Raw genomic sequence first — 17,324 nt, 5'->3', positions numbered from 1 at the left:
ATCTTCAGCAAGGATTCGGTTTGAATTTTGGGCAGAGGCTCAGTTCACCTCTTGCTTCATCCAGCACTGTTGTGTGTCCCTGTTGAAATGAGCTATTGCTGATGGTACTATCCTCACTCTTCAGCGATGCCTGTGGGTGTCTGGTCTCTTTTCTCGCAGATGAACACGAGTTTTGGGCATTGGCCTGGGATGAAGGAGACCCCCCAGGTTCAACTCCCTCCTGTGCCACAGACTCCCTATGTGATCTTAGTCACTCTGTGCCTCAGTTCCCCATCTGTAAAGTGGGCGTGTTGTGAGGATAAGAAGAGCTCTGTGGAGCTTGGAAGCATGTCTCTCGCACCTGCAGAAGTTGGTCAATAAAAGCTATTACCTCCCCCACCTTGTCCTGGGACCGACCCATCACTCAGACTGTCGGATACGCATAGTACCATAGTAATGGGGCCATGTAAGTGCCATGGACAGGTGTAAATTGGATGCATGCTGATTTGGGCAGTTTCAATCTGATTCCAGGAACTGCCCTTATCTCCCCCCAGAGAAACTCCTCTCTCTAAATTATCCCTTGAGCTTTCCATCAAAACACTAGTTTCCTGAAGGAGACAGGGAAATATTTCCCCTTCTGCCATGGGGAGCATAGCCAAACTGGCCCAGTGCATTATGGGAAGTTAATGTGCACCTCCCTGAAGCATGTGTCATTGGCCACTGTTAGAGCTGGACACTAGATGGACTAATGGTCAATTCCAGTGGAACCTCCCTGTTACAGCTGTCTGTGTGAAGCTCCCTGGGCCAGATTCTCATTTCAGGGACACTGGTGTAAAAGCCGAATATCACCACTGATGTCCGTGGCGTTCCTCCTGAGTCACACCAGTATCACGGAGCTCAGATGCTGTCGGCCTGCACTTATTATTCCCCTGCACCATGCATGGACAGTAGCCAGCTGCCTTTTTTGAAAGTGAACAAGTGTAGGGTGAATTCGTCCCAATTTGGTGCTTAAATTGCACCTTCAAAATGTGCTTTACAAATCCTGCTTTGTGCAGTGCGCACTGGACAGATGCTAGGCTGGGACTCTGCACACAGCCCCAGTCCTGCCGGCCCAACTGCCCATGCACAGGCATGAAGACGGCTTTGGTGTGTGTGCCCAGGGGCCTGTGCTGTCATGTCAGTGCAAGCTTTGGAGATGTGGCCTGTGCAGCCAAGATGTTCCGGGACAACCGCGCTTTCCCCAGGCACAGTCTGTGCCCACCGAAATGACGCCTGAACTCGTTGCACTTGCAGTGAATTGCAGGCATGGATCCTGCGACCCAGGCAGCAAGGGACCTTACCTGTTTCCATCAAAACGGCAAGATTTGCACCTGCCATTCATTGTGGATGAAAACTCATCAAGGCTGCTGCACAAAAGCCTCTTAAAAATCTGGTCCTTATTCGTGTTTGTTTTTCTTCAAAAGTCCAGCTTGACCTGGAGCATCTGGGAGTGGGTGGGAGAGAGGCAGATCACTTCCCAGTCTTGCTGCAGATTTCCTGCTTGCTGCTTCATCGGCAAACCTCAGCCTAATGGCAGCCCCACCTGGGCAGCAGCGGGAGGAGACCGCAGTCATTATTCTGCATTAATAGGCAGCCTGAGCTCATGCAGTGACATTTGATTCTGTTGCCAGTTCCCAGTGGCTCTTTGAATCATCCCCGCCTGACTCCTTGAACACAGGCCTCTGGGTCTGTTTCACATTTGCTCTGTTTTTCCTGGTCTACCTGGAAACTGATGCCATTTTTATTAACAACACCCAAGTCTCCCCCAGCAGTACGGCACATGGCATTCACACTAAGCAGTCACACCACATACCAGGGTGTATAAATATTCAAACCAATGAATTTTTCAGACAGCTGAGCAGATACAGTCAACAGACAGAGAGCGAGAGAGACTCAGCCTCCCTAGGGATATGATAATAGGCAGAACTGATAGGGATTTACATTCCCGGCATAGGCACTGAGAAGCACGGGGGTTTGTATTTCATTCATTTGCCCATACAAATGTCTTGTCACTTGCCATTATACTCCTATTCACCAGCCTGCAGCTAGTTAGCACATTGCCCTCGTCCTGCCAGTGGCATCTGGGCGGAGACCATGGGAGAGTTGCTGTCATTCAGCAGCTGCATGATCAATGCCAGAGCAAGCTCCTAGACCAAAAACTTGCGCCACCCAGCAAGCAAAGCAGGCCAAAGTGTCCCTTGGAAATGGCCATTTCAGCCCAGCCAGGGTGATGCAGGGCTTGTTTTAGATGACCCATCTGATCTCTCTCGGCTGCTCTTAGCAAAGGAAAGGTGTGACGCTGGCAGGTCATGGCAGACAGTGTTCAGGCCAGTTTACTTGCGTATTAGTATACCGCAAGTATAAGAGTGTAGCTGGTGTTTAAACTCCATGAAAACTAAGAGGGCGTTACTTGCCCTGTTTTCACTTAGCTGTGCCCTATATAGTGTACTAGCCTCCATTTACATTGTGTATACCCCGGTCAGATAACCCATCAAAGAAGCCTTGTAATGCTAGGGAAGGACTTTAACAGTAAAGTGCTAATTTCAAAGCCCGTGGCCCTTGTGTGCAATGACAAGAGGTCAGAGACTCAAAGTGCATTCCTCACTCACCCTCACCAGAGGGAAAGCCCACGTGGATGGAGGCACTGGCAGCTTGCTTTCTGTCAGAGGAAGCTATACGCAGGATTCAAGGAAAGATCCTTCATCTCTGCACTGTTTGGACTCTTACAGGGAAGTGTACCGGATGCAAAGTGGAGATCCCCAGAGACAATCTGGGTCCCCTGACAAGACTTTTGGGAAAGTGGCAGTTTATTACATCACTGCCACCACTGTGAATTACAAACCGTAACTCACCAGTGCATACATTTTACCTGCTTGAACCTCTCAATAACTCATTTCCTTTTCTTAGCTGATAAACCTTTAGTTAGTTTACTATAGAAGTGGCTGCCAGCATTGTCTTTGGAGTAACATCCAGAGTGTCAGTAGATCTGGATAAGTGACAGGTCTCTTGGGACTGGGAGCAACCTGATGTGCTGTGATTTTTGGTGTAAGTGACCTTTTATCACAAAGTCCCGGTTGTCTGGGTGGCAAGATGTGCTGGAAGGTGGAAGGGACCGTCTGTGACTCCATGGTAAGTGATCATAGTGATCAAAGGTTCCTTTCATTTTACATGAGAAGCTGTGTCTCTCCCCTCCCGTACAGTCCCCTTGCCTGCCCCACTCACCCCTTGCCCTTTACCCTGCAGTGAGGCTCAGTCAAATGCAGGGACTGCAGGTGTAAAGGTGGGGAGGGGAGGGGTCACTTATGAGGTGAGGTCACCTATGCCCTTCCCACCCTGGCGAAGAGCAGCCACACTCTGACCTGAAGCATACACTATCATGCCCCCAGCCGTTCAGGCTATAAACTGTTCCAAACAGTTAAACATACTGTTCCAAAAGCAGAGAGGCCAGTGTGGGTGAGCGGTTAGAGAACTGCACTGGGAATCAGGAGACCAGGTTCTACCGCTGGTTCTGCTGACGGATGACCGTGTACATGTCACTTTGCATCCCTGAGCCTCAGTTTCTCCATCCATGAAAAGGGGACAATGATGCTTCTCCCCCTTTGTGAAGTACTCTCGGATCTCGTGATGAAATGAGCTCCGTAAGAACTAGACGTTATACAGCAAACGAAGGTAGAGAGTGGCTGGCAAACAAGCCATGCTGGCAGGATGCGCAATTCCAACACACCACCACCTGGCACAGTGCAGTGGCCCTCACACAGCAAGGGGCCTATGGTCCCCTGCACTCCTATTCTCTAGGCAGCCTTTGTGAGGTGTTGTGGGGGCTACAGAAGCATCGCTTCAGAGGGATGGGGTCCAGGCTGCCTCAGATCTGCTCCGCTGTGCTGTCTCGAGCATGCTTGGCTGTCCTTCCTCCTGTTCTCTCATGCTCCTGGAAAGCAGGAGGGGACTTTGCAATGTGAGAGGGCATCAACAAAAGCAGAGGTACACGTGCACTGGAGTTGGCGTGGACGCTTTGGAAAACATGAACCAATGTGATTCGGTGGCAGGTATACAGATATGTGTCCTGGAGCAGGGAGGGGAAAGTGCTTGTTTTGTGACTCCCATGAGGGCTGCCCGGAAATGGTGCCCTCGCTTCTGGTCACCCCAGTTCTGGGAAGATGTTGGTAAGCTGAAAGGGACCCAGTAAAGAGAAACAAGAATGGTCTTGTAGCTGGCGGGGCCTGATTCAGGGGGAAAGCTCAGAAGAGTTACATCAGTGGCATGAGACTAAGTGGGTCCATGATGACTGTACAGGTCTAATGGTGCAAGAACCAGGAAGCGACAAGCACCGTTATGGGCCTATGGGACAGATGTGCCGGCCCACCCTGCCTGGTGTGAATTTGGCCAACTTTATAAATACAGACGACCTTCCTCATTTGTGTTCTGTGGGGGCTCTCCTTAAAGCTAGCCGTAATCCTCCAGCTTGAGCTGTGCTGAATGGAAAGGGTCCGTCTCTATTTGCATGGTAATGAAGGTGCTCTTCGGAATGGTTAGCCACACTGCAGAGTGGCTAATGGACATGTCTGCAAGACTTAGGGGAAATTAATACTTCCAGACAATCTAATCTACTCACATGGTGATGTATGTTTGCAACAGGAAGAGATATTGTTTGACATAAGCTATTAACAGACAATGAATATGGTCCCTGACACTCTGCGTTAATGAGCAGACTTCGCAGCCAGGAAGTGACCCTTCTGTGAAAGGGCCCTCCAAAGGCACGGAAGCTGGGGCAGCTGGGGACCAAAGACAGATGCTCTTAGATGCCTGGTGTGTTGCTCTTTTCTCCAACAGGGGTCAGAGGCAGAGCACCTTTACCTTCATGCTGGAGATCCAGGTAACCTGGCCATACTCAGTGACTGTGGTGAGTTTCAGCCGAGCCGTGCGTTCAGTGTTAGGATTTTCTTTCTGTTTCGGAAAAATTGCCAATAAAAAGAGCTTTGCTTCAAGCCTCAGTGAACTGGGGTCCAGCGTCTCCAGGGCAGTCGCCGGCTGCTTCACTCAGAGCAAACGGAACTTACATCCGAGGCAGAAGAGCAAGGTGAAGGTCCTGGGTCATAAGGCTGACGACGGCTGAGGTCTTCTCTGGTGCAAGGTCACTCACGAGCTGAGCAGCAGAAGGAAATGAGCGTAGGAGCGATTGTGTTGACACAAGGGCAATGGAACCAGAAGAAACGGGATTAATCCAAGAAGGGAATTGAGATGAGATGATTGTGATTAGGGGACCATCCTAGGGGATGGAGTCCCATTGCCTGAGTCGTCAGAAGCTAGGCTAGACCAAGCCCCAGAGAACAGGCTGTAAGGTCAGAGTATACGTGTAATGAGGATGGAGATCCATAAACACAACCAGGGAAAAAGGTGCCCTGGGTGAACTTGTATTTTGTCGCCCCTGGCACCGGCTGCCTCCTCAGACCCCCCACCCCTGCCCATCACCCCTGGCCCCTGCTGCCTCCCCTGTCATTGCCCCAAGCTCCCTTCTGTAGCCTCGCACCCCAGGACCACCCCAGTCCTGGCCTGGCCTCTTGACCTTGGTGCCCCCCTGACCACAGTGCCTGGGTGGTCACCCCTGTTGCCCACCTCTAAGGCCAGCCCTGGGCACAGCACAGCAGCCACTGCAGGGATCTCTGAGCCCTAATATGCCCTGTCAAAGGCACTTGCTAGGGTGGGGGTGTGAAAGCCTTCCCCGGCCAATAGCCCTACTGGCAGTTTGCAGGGAGCCAGAGGGCTCTGCAGAGACATGGAGCAGACTGCAGCTGCCTTCAGAAGAGTGGCCCCATAAAACATCTTGGCTCAAGATGGAGTGTTGCATGCTGGGCCCCACACTTCCGCTTTCAGAATGAGGGAAGCCAGGAGCCACAGTCTAGGATATTGTGGGACTCGGTTAGCTCCTGCTATGGCTGCTCCATAGCCCCCCCCTTTTCAACCACACCCTTAACCTCTCTTTAATATACCTTATGTTTTGCAGGAGAGGGATGTGCTCAATTCCAGGGAATTCCTTAGGTCTCTTTCAGGCACAGAATCCTTCCCAGGAGTTAGCTCCGTGGAGTCAATGTAATGAAACCGCTGTATCTCGCAGTTGGGTCACTCAGGAGGGATGCTGGTAACGGACAACATCATTTTTGCCATAATGTTGGGTTCTTTTCAGTGCTGATAAGGAGATAAAATTCTTGCTCACATTGGGGGAATCTCAAGTGGAAGTTAATCGTAAAGGTACAAACTCATTAATACATACGCGCAGTGAGGGCCCAGGTTCTGGAGCAGCGCCGCTCCAGGAGCAGAGATGCATTTGTAAATTCTCCCCTCAGTAAGTTTGACAGATTGAATAGCGATCCCGATCTCAGCTCTGTTTTATACTCTCTAAGAATTACTGCTCCCAGCCCTCCCTCTGGCTGGGAGAGATAAGGCCTGTAAAGAACTCATGGTGCTGATAAATAGGAATGAACTGGGGTTTGCTGTTATTTTTCCTGCTTCGGAGTCTTCAGTTCCTTTGCTTTAGGTTTTTCTGAAATATTTTTTCTAATAAATGTTCTTAGCAGAGCTCAGTAAAAAACCATTGTCTCCTTAAGAATAAAGCTGGGAAAATTTTAACTTTAAACGTCAGTCTGGAGGCTCTTTTGTTCTTTTCAGATTAACTTTTTAATTAGAAACGGCTAGAAAAGCTGGCCTCGAACTCGGTTTCCCTTGGAGCAACAAGCCACCAGCCCGTGGCTGGCACCTCTTCTTTCATATCTGGCTGGCAGGACGTTTATCTCAACGCTCAGCCTCAATGTTCTCCCACTTAAATTCATCTCCCTTCTCCTGGACTACCCCTTTTATCCATCTACGAATCTCCTCTCAACCGCTCCTGCTGACACCCTTTGGATCCCTGGCTTTCCCACTCCCTGGCAGGGACAGAGGCATGGATGTATCAGGCTGGCTGAAACTCAGTACAGAGAAAACAGAGATGACACTGGATAGCAGGGGGAATAGCTTGGTGGTGACTAAGTGCCAAATTCTGTGCCCATTGAGGGCAGTGGAAAGACTCCCATTGACTTCCCTGGGCATTGGATTGGTCCATAGGGGGGAGGGGAAAGCCAGTGATCCAAGTATTGGGGGGACTGTGTCCAGGACCGTCCGAAGAGGCCCTCCGTGTAGGGACCTCCGTCACTGCTGAGTCCCCAAGCGGTAGCTATGGAAAGACCCAGCTGAGTTCCCAAGCAGGGTCCTGCAGCACCCACAGGCAGATAAGGAATTGGCAAACCAAGCCCTGATCCCAGAGATGGAGTAAGATTTACTGGGGCCCTGGGCACAAAGAACATTTGCCCACCCCCCACCCCTTGGGAGCCAGGGGGGCCAGAACCGGGCGGGAGGGGGCAGAGGGGCCATGCCCCACTTTTTAACATTGGCATAGTAGCCTCAGGCAGGCGCGGAGCGCCCCCAAACTGCCAGCCTTGGGCCAGAGGCAACGGGAGGAGCAGTGCCACACGAAGTCCAGGCAGCAGAGGGGGCAGCCTGGCAGTGGGAGCAGAAGGGATTCGGCCAGGGATGCCGGACAGCAGCGGGACTGGAGCCCCTGCCCAGGGGTCTCACCGGCAGTTGCGTGCACTGTGCGGGGGGGACACGGGACGGGACGGGGGCTGCTCTCGGACACCCCGGTCAGTCTCTGCCCAAAGCAAGTGGAGGGTCTGGGGCTTCCTACAGCTGTCCATGCTCCCTGGATTGCTCTTACCACTGCCCAGCTCCAGCTTCTGGCCCAGCCAGGGGGTGAGGCCTCTGGGAGAAGAGGAGTGGGGGTCATCGCCACCGTTCCAGCATTGCCCCCCACCTTCTACCCAGGTACCAGTGCTCCTGTGGGGGGCTGGGGACATGGCCCCCTAGGCTCGTGTGTGAATCCACCAATGCCTGATCCATATACCCAGCTGCTGCTGGCTCCTTCAGACTCCCTCCCAGTAAAACCAGAGCGGGAAGTCTGCTGTCCCCATGAGCTGCTGAGTACAGCTGTTAGACCCTAGAGGTCTCCCCACGGGATGGGGGAGCAGGCAGATACTGGACACAGTGTTGATATGTAATACTCTAAATACTCCTAACCCCTCATCTCTGGCATTTTTCACATTACAGGTTAGGAGCCAGAGGGAGAGTGGGGGTGACGACCAGTGGCAACAGGGTACACACAACCCCCTCTGTCCAGCTGCATACGACACACAGACAGAAGTCCCCTGAGTAGCTAGTACCACTAGAGACTGTGCCAATTAACGTCCGTCCACATAGGCACAGCCCATTCACTCACCAAGTCCCCCATCAGCGCAGGGGCAGAATCCAGCCTTTGGCAGCTGGACCCAGAAGATGAAGATAGGGATGTGATGGACAGAAGTTGCCTGGCAAGGTAGCTCCTCCTTGTCTCCTCATGGCAGGTGGCTGCTGTTTGTAAAAGCCTAAAGGGATAAATTACAAAGCCTGGGGCTGGGGGCAGTGCCCAGCCAGGCACCGCAGGGGTCAGCATTAGGGAGGGCTGGTTTCATATCCCAACACAGCGACGTAGCCATTCTTCCACACTCTGGGTTGCCACTTTCATTGCTCCATTTCCGCAGGGGGGAGTGTGCGGAGCAGAGCTGTCCACCCAGGGCACCAGGCTGTCATGACAGCAATCTGCATCCAGATGACACCACTGTAATATGTGCTAATTATGCACCAGCCGGCCTCAGCCATGGCAAGACGGGGAAATGATAAAAGTCAACAGTTGATCTTTAAAATTTTAATGAAGTGGAAATAATGTCTGAGAGAGCATGTGAGGAGCAGGGAGCAGGAGAGCTGCTCTTCAGTCTAAACAGATTAAAAAACTCCGGGGGATCAAGGCAGATTAACATGTCCAGTGCTAACACTAGTGGCCCTGAGTGATGTTTGGGAAGGGGCTGTGCAAACCATATCACAAGAGAAACTAACCTGCTCTCTGTAAGCCCTGAGCAAACAAACACTAATCACAGAATAAAGGGCCAATTACTGGCTACGGCTGCAGTAATGAATCTACTAACAAGAATACACCCTCCTGGCTGCTGCCACCCTGCTCCCAGGATCTTTCTGTTTGCCGAGCTGATTAACAGGAACAAATCAGGGAGATTATTACCAGGAACAAGCACAGCCCTTTGTCCCTGGCCTGCATGGATCCAGTTCCCTGGCCTGCTCTCTTTTAAAGACGGGTTAAGATCTGCACCCTCCAGTTCTGTGACCACCGCCCCTGCCAGTGACAGCAGGCATGCATGCCAGTGAGCTTAGCCTGAGGCTGGGGTCCCCACAGCAGAACTGGGCTTTCACACAACAATCAAGACTTTCAGCTCCTCGTTGTAAGAACATTCGCCCTGCCCACGAGCTGCTGCCACCTCCCACAAAAAACATTCCTTTCCAAGTTGTACAGTGGCTTTTTGTATTTCACAACCCTCAGAAAGCCCCAGATGATGGCTGGGAAAGCCAGGGCTGCCCGTTGTACCTGTGGGCTGAAGAAAACAAAGTTGCCTGGTGCTATAGGTGTTCATGAGCCATTGTCTCTGGGAGGAAATTAGACCATTGTGCATTGAAAGGATTCACCACACGGAGAAAGGAAACAGTGAAGCTCACTAAAAAGAAAAGGAGGACTTGTGGCACCTTAAAGACTAACCAATTTATTTGAGCATAAGCTTTTGTGAGCTACAGCTCACTTCATCGGATGCATTTAGGGGAAAATGCATGCAATGCATCCGATGAAGTGAGCTGTAGCTCATGAAAGCTTATGTTCAAATAAATTGGTTAGTCTCTAAGATGCCACGAGTCCTCCTTTTCTTTTTGCGGATACAGACTAACACGGCTGCTACTCTGAAACCAGTGAAGCTCACTGAATCCTTACACAATGGCCAAGCAACCCCAAGCTAACCCATATTCTAGTCCTGATTCTGTGTTAGCCTGCACAGGTGCAAATCAAGTGTAACTCTCTGGAAGCCAGCAGAGTTACCCCCGTGCACAACCAGTGGAAGTGAAAGGAGAGTCAGACCCAAATCTGTAAGGGAACAATGCCACCCATACACTGCTGTGGAAATGATCATAATCATTGTGATTTGAGGGCTATAGCCTCTCAAGTGGATAAAGCGTCTAAGTTGCTGTATGTCCTATGAATCCTGCTATTATAGCATGAAATCAAACACGGAGAATGATAGGCCTGTGAACTGAAATCAACCGTACAAGAACCGAGTACAATGGGCCGTGTTTGAATTGCACTGAATAGAATGTAAATTACAATACTTTCAGTAATCTGGATAAACAACGATAAGACTGGAGAAAATAAGCCCCATTTAAAGTGGGCAGAAGAGAGAGCGACTGAAGCAAATGTAATAAACCGTGATCCATCTGCATTGGAGACCGCAGTCAAAGTGAGCTGGAGGAATGTGATGGAGATAAACTGCAATCAAAGAGGGCTGAATGCACGCAGAGGGAATTGAGGTGGGGAGAGAGAACCAGGCTGAATACATCTTTTGGAATAAACCTCATTCAGCCAGAGCTCATTAAATCTCACTTGCTATACGTGTGACGCCTGGAACAGCTATGAAGTGGAGGGCGTGGGGGGGAAATCGCAGCCAGCAACAGAGATTGAACTGAAACAAACAATCACAGAGCTGCTGATTACATAGGTCTGAGAGCAGATGAGGAGCCCTGCAAAGTACAGAGTGGGAGATGAAGGCAAGATTATTTGCCATTTGATTTTATTAGCCTCATCCAGAAAGTGTTTTCAGCTCCTGATAACAGGACTCACTCTGCCCTGCAAAGCCAGAGGCCTTAGTAACTCCATTCAGGATCTTTGTCCCCATGGCCTGGCCCTGGGCTGAGCTGGGATAATGGATGGGACTCTCATAGGTTCTCAACGTTGCATGCATGGATTTTTGAACGGAAATCTCGAGCAGTAAATTAGAGCTGGAGAATTTGGTTCCCCAAATGTGCTTTGGTTTTACCCTTTTCTCCCAAATCGCTCCTCCTTCCTTCCCGTTTCTCCTCCTGGTCTGCAGCTTTGCCTGGGGGGGGCTTTCAGAAGTTAGATGTAGGGAACCCAGCTGTAGCAACACATATCGCAGGAGAGGGAAGTGCCCAGCATTCTTGGGCACAAGATGTGCCCCTCCCCAGATATTGCTGCCCTATGGGGAAGGGTCTCCAGCAGAATAATGTGCACTCTGGGCACCAATCTCACACCTAATATAAAATCTGACGCTTGAGGTTTCGGTCCCAGGTAGAATAGGCTCAGCCTCAGCTCTGTGATCCATGCGGAAGGCATTTCTGCCAGCAGAGTGTTTGCAGAATTGCCTCCTGCTGCTGCCCACTGAAATAATAATGCTTAGCTCTTTGGAAGGCCACCCCCTGTACCACTCAAAGCATTCTATAAAGTCAGGTCAATATCATTATCCCCGCACTTGGGGGCGGGGGCCGGTGGCACAGACAGGGGAAGTGACTTGCCCAGGCTCATGCAGGAAGTCCATGGTGGGCTCATTCCCACTCCCTTCATTCCTGCCCCATACGCTCACTTTCCACTAACAGGCTAGCGATCAAACCGACCAAAAGGAGCAATTGGGGAAAAAGCAAATCTGAAACGAATACTGCAGAATATTCACAGAAAGTGGCATTAAGAATTTTCTCTTGCACCACAGACCTAATTGAAAGAGTTCATCCCACCAGACAGAAACACTGTGTGGCCTCTGCATCTTCCCTTTCAAATACTGAAATTTCCCAGTGAACAGCGATCAACAGCCCAAGGACAACCCAACCAAAAGGCTTGGCAAATATTTCTGAATACAGAATCAATTTAGAGAAATTGACCCCTGTTTACAGACAATTCACAAAGACAGCAAGAGGTGACATGAGGGAGGCAACCTAGATATGAGGGAGGCAACCTGAATGAGGCAGGCAACCTAGTGACAGAGGATGTGGAAAAAGTTAATGTACTCAATGCTTTTTTTGCCTCTGTCTTCACGAACAAGTTCAACTCCCAGACTACTGCACTGGGCAGCACAACATGGGGAGGAGGTGACCAGCCCTCTGTGGAGAAAGAAGTGGTTCGAGACTATTTAGAAAAGCTGGACGAGCACAAGTCCTTGGGGCCGGACATGCTGCAGCCGAGAGTGCTAAAGGAGTTGGTGGATGTGATTGCAGAGCCATTGGCCATTATCTCTGAAAACTCATGGCGATCGGGGGGAGGTCCCGGAGGACTGGAAAAAGGCTAATGTAGTGCCCATCTTTAAAAAAGGGAAGAAGGAGGATCCTGGGAACTACAAGCCAGTCAGCCTCACCTCAGTCCCCGGAAAAATCATGGAACAGGTCCTCAAGGAATCAATTTTGAAGCACTTGGAGGAGAGGAAAGTGATCAGGAACAGTCAGCATGGATTCACCAAGGGCAAGTCATGCCTGACCAACCTGATTGCCTTCTATGATGAGATAACTGGCTCTGTGGATATGGGGAAAGCAGTGGACATGATATACCTTGACTTTAGCAAAGCTTTTGACACGGTCTCCCACAGTATTCTTGCCAGCAAGTTAAAGAAGTATGGGCTGGATGAATGGACTATAAGGTGGATAGAAAGCTGGCTAGATCGTCGGGCTCAATGGGTAGCGATCAATGGCTCCATGTCTAGTTGACAGCCGGTAAGAAGTGGAGTGCCCCATGGGTCGGTCCTGGGGCCAGTTTTGTTCAATATCTTCATAAATGATCTGGAGGATGGTGTGGATTCACCCTCAGCAAGTTTGCAGATGACACTAAACTGGGAGGAGCAGTAGATACGCTGGAGGGTAGGGATAGGATACAGAGGGACCTAGACAAATTGGAGGATTGGGCCAAAAGAAATCTAATGAGGTTCAACAAGGACAAGTGCAGAATCCTGCACTTAGGATGGAAGAATCCCATGCACCGCTACAGACTAGGGACCGAATGGCTAGGCAGCAGTTCTGCAGAAAAGGACCTAGGGGTTACAGTGGACGAGAAGCTGGATATGAATCAACAGTGTGCCCTTGTTGCCAAGAAGGCCAATGGCATTTTGGGATGTATAAGTAGGGGCATAGCGAGCAGATCAAGGGACGTGATCGTTCCCCTCTATTTGACATTGGTGAGGCCTCATCTGGAGTACTGTGTCCAGTTTTGGGCCCCACACTACAAGAAGGATGTGGAAAAATTGGAAAGAGTCCAGCGGAGGGCAACAAAAATGATTAGGGGACTGGAACACATGAGTTATGAGGAGAGGCTGAGGGAACTGGTGCTGTTTAGTCTTCAGAAGAGAAGAATGAGGGGGGATTTGATAGCTGCTTTCAACTACCTGAAGGGGGGTTCCAAAGAGGATGGCTCTAGACTGTTCTCAGTGGTAGCAGATGACAGAACAAGGAGTAATGATCTCAAGTTGCAGTGGGGGAGATTTAGGTTGGATATTAGGAAAAACTTTTTCACTAGGACGGTGGTGAAACACTGGAATGCGTTACCTAGGGAGGTGGTGGAATCTCCTTCCTTAGATATTTTTAAGGTCAGGCTTGACAAAGCCCTGGCTGGGATGATTTAATTGGGGATTGGTCCTGCTTTGAGCAGGGGGTTGGACTAGATGACCTCCTGAGGTCCCTTCCAACCCTGATATTCCATGATTCTATGACATTTCTCAGAGAACTCATTCACTATGGATTATTCACCAGGCTCTAATTAGACCACTCTGGGACAGCTTAACCTACAAGAGACAAATGCAGAGATGGCACAGACCCAAAAGAATAATAGATTCCAAGGCCAAAAGGTACCATTGTGATCATCTACTCTGACCTCCTGTATAGCACCCGCCAGAGACCTTCCCCACAATCATTCCCAGAGCAGAGATTTTAGAAAAACATTCCATCTTGATTTAAAAATCATCAGTAATGGAGAATCCACCAGGACCCTTGGTAAATTGTTCCAGTGGTTTATTACCCTCACTGTCAAAAATGTACACCTTATTTCCAATCTGAATTTGTCTAGCTTCAACTTCCAGCCACTGGACTGTGTTAAACCTTTCCCTGCTAGACTGAGGAGCCCATTATTAAATATTTGTTCCCCATGCAGGTCCTTATAGACTATGATCAAGTCACCCCTTAACCTTCTGTTTGTTAAGCTAAATAGATTAAACTGTTTGAGTCTATCACTAAAGGCGTTGTGACGGGTTATCACCCCCAGCATACCGTCATAGATATTAAGTTCAGAAGGGACCATTATGATCATTTAGTCCGACCTCCTGCACAACGCAGGACACAGAATCTCACCCACCCACTCCTGCGATAAACCTCTCACCTATGTCTGAGCTATTGAAGTCCTCAAATTGTGGTTTAAAGACTTCAAGGAGCAGAGAATCCTCCAGCAAGTGACCCGTGCCCCATGCTACAGAGGAAGGTAAAAAACCTCCAGGGCCTCTTCCAATCTGCCCTGGAGGAAAATTCCTTCCCGACTCCAAATATGGCGATCAGCTGAACCCTGAGCATGTGGGCAAGAGTCTGGGAGCTGTTGGAACCACTGTGTCCCCTAACAATTCAGCTGGGTTGGTCTCTCTCACACTGCTCTGCTGGTGATTCAGCCAGCCTCTCCAGGGACTATCATCCAACACGACAGCAGGTGGCATCACTCACCCAACTGAGTTACCTGAGTGCTTTACCTAAGCCACTCATAGATAAACAGGAGGCCCCCAGGTGACTTCCCAGCTCCCCAGCCTTACACTCCTACTGGAGTATAAACGAAATATTATACCATCTTGCACTGCACAGGGATCTGTACGATGCAAGCTCATTAATTAATTTGCTCCCCCCTCAATGTGGGGAAGATACACAACAGCCTTTCTTTACAGAGCTAGGATTCCCAAACACTTCACTCAAAAACCACTGGTTAAGATAAAACATAAAACAAGTTTATTAACTACAGAAAGATAGATTTTAAGTGATGATAAGTGAAAGCAAACAGATCAAAGCAGATTACCTGGCAAATAAACAAAAACGCAAACTAAGCCGAATATACTGGATAGATGGGGGTTGATTTAGCAATTTCTCACCCTGACTGATGATACAATGAGGCTTGCAGATTCTTAAGGCACAAGCTGCATCTGCCTTGCAGCTTGGGTTCCCATTCCCCCATTCCAAGTCATCTGTCTTTCAGAGCTTCTTTCAGGCGTTGAGTTGTGGGGGAGTGAAGACAAATCATGATGTCACTCCCCACATTATATAGTCTCTTCTTATGGCAGGAACCCTTTGTTCCAAGCTAAGTTTCCAGCTCAGTTTCTGGAAAAATACAGGTACCAAAATGGTATTTAGTGTCATGTGGTCTGGTCACATGCCCTTGCATGCCTTGCAGATAGCAGCCATTATCCATAGGCTGTCTGAAGCATTCACAGGCAGGCTAAGCTCTTCCATGGTCCATTGTCTTTGTTGATTGGCCATCAACACTAGCTTCTTCATTGCTGTACCTGAAAGGCTAGCTGTGGGAGTTTTCAACTTCACATATTCCAGTAGCACATACATAGCAAAACTTTATAACTTCACATACGATGATAACACATACAATCCAACAGGATATTAACGTTCAACAGATCAAGGCTTTTAGAATTATACCTTACAAGGCATACTTTGTACAAGATGCCACATAATTATATCATAATCATACCATAATCATATTGCTATGGTGAATGTGGAGTGCTGGAGTGTCACAGGCAGGTTTTCTAATCCTTAAATCACTCTGGTGGCTCATCTCTGAACCTGCTCCAACCTATCAGCATCTTTTGTGAATTGTGGGCACCAGATCGGACTCAATGTTCCATCGATCAGTGTTTGCATCAGTGCCAAACGTAGCAGTAAAACAGTGTCTCTGTTCCTACTCGAGATTCCCCTGTCTATGCATCCCAGGATCACAGCTCTTTTGGCCACAGTGTCACTCTAGGAGCTCAAGTTCAGCGTATTATCCACCACAACCCCCAGCTCTTTGTCAGAGGCACTGCTTCCCAGGATAGAGTCCCCCAGCCTGTCATGTGCAGCCTACATTCTTTGGTCCCAGATGTATAACTTTACATTTCGCCATATTAAAATGTATATTGTTTGCTTGCACCCAGCTTACCAAGTGATCCAGATCGCTCTGTATCACTGACCTGACCTGCCCTTTATCCCTCCTCCAATTTTTTACATTCCGCCACAGGGATTCTCTGGTGTGCCCATCAGAGAGCCCCAGGGAGGAAGTCTGGGGGCGGCACCCTGGGGTGGATACCAGGGAGGTTTGGACAGAAGTCTGGATCCTGGTGTAAGTGCAGCTATCAGGCTCCACTGACTGTAGTCATTCCCTGGTTCTGCTGGCCAGTGAGGCCCCTCTGGCCTGAGCAATTCCAGGGTTTGCAGGGTTGTTTCCATTAAAATGAGAAACTGGAGATACAGGCCAGGTCTGTTTTTGGTGTGATCCTGTTTATTCATAAAAAACGTGCACAAAATCCCTGTTTCACTGAACACAGTAGAAACAAGCAGAAGCAGGCAGAAATCCCCAAGTCTGCTCTTCCAGTGAGCTCTGTGCCCAACAAGGCCTGTCTCTTTGCTTCCTTTCAGGGTCACACTCCCAAAGTCTGCTGGCTTTCTCTGCCCGGCACACACAACCTACAGTCAGTATCCTGGCCCCTGGGTTTGCAGCCAGGGAAACCCCTGTTAATCTACCTGCCATGGGGCCTAGCCCAGATCTTCAAAGGTATTTAGGCATCTAACTCCCAGAGACATCAATGGGCCCAAGTGCCTTGGGCAGTCACCCCAAAGCCCCCAGCTGCTTTTACTATATAAAAGAGCTTGATGGTGCCTTCTGTTGAGCCTGAGACTGCTTGACAGTCACTGGCTTTAAAGAAGTCTGCAGCTGCCTTTGGAATCAAGAGTGTGGTGGCCATGTCAGCCCCAGGATATCAGAGAGTCAAGGTGGGGAGGTAACATCTTCTATTGTACCAACTTCTGCTGGTGAGCTAGACAAACTTTTGAGCCACGCAGAGCTCTTCCTCTGGGCTGGGCTTGAGGAAGAGGAGCTCTGTGTACTGTGAAAGCGTGTCTCTCTCACCAACGTAGGCTGGTCCAATAAAAGCTATTCCCTCACCCCCCCGGTCTCTTAGGAATCAAGACTCACCTGAAGGCATCCATTAGCTCCTTTCTGCCTCACAGCCCCACGAGTATTCAGAACAGTGCTAGCTGTGGCGGGGGGAACTCTGCAGAGACCAGCAAATTCATCTCACAGCCACACCGGCCATCAAACAACTTTTGGCCACTACCAGTCTCAGCTGGAG

At 49.7% G+C, this 17,324-nt stretch overlaps 1 long non-coding RNA gene across 1 annotated transcript; it reads right to left on the bottom strand.

Moving 5' to 3' along the window:
- Positions 1 to 5,027: 5,027 nt before the first annotated feature.
- On the bottom strand, positions 5,028 to 6,359 carry LOC311511260. The gene is made up of 3 exons (XR_014709238.1): positions 6,287 to 6,359; positions 6,006 to 6,201; positions 5,028 to 5,161 (listed from the first exon to the last, which is right to left on the bottom strand). It is a non-coding gene; the product is annotated as an uncharacterized lncRNA (long non-coding RNA).
- Positions 6,360 to 17,324: the final 10,965 nt, after the last annotated feature.

Source organism: Lepidochelys olivacea (assembly GCF_965140295.1).
Source record: "Lepidochelys olivacea isolate rLepOli2 genome assembly, chromosome: 22".
Classification (NCBI taxonomy): domain Eukaryota; kingdom Metazoa; phylum Chordata; order Testudines; family Cheloniidae; genus Lepidochelys; species Lepidochelys olivacea.
This window is presented reverse-complemented; position numbering and strand designations above follow the sequence as displayed.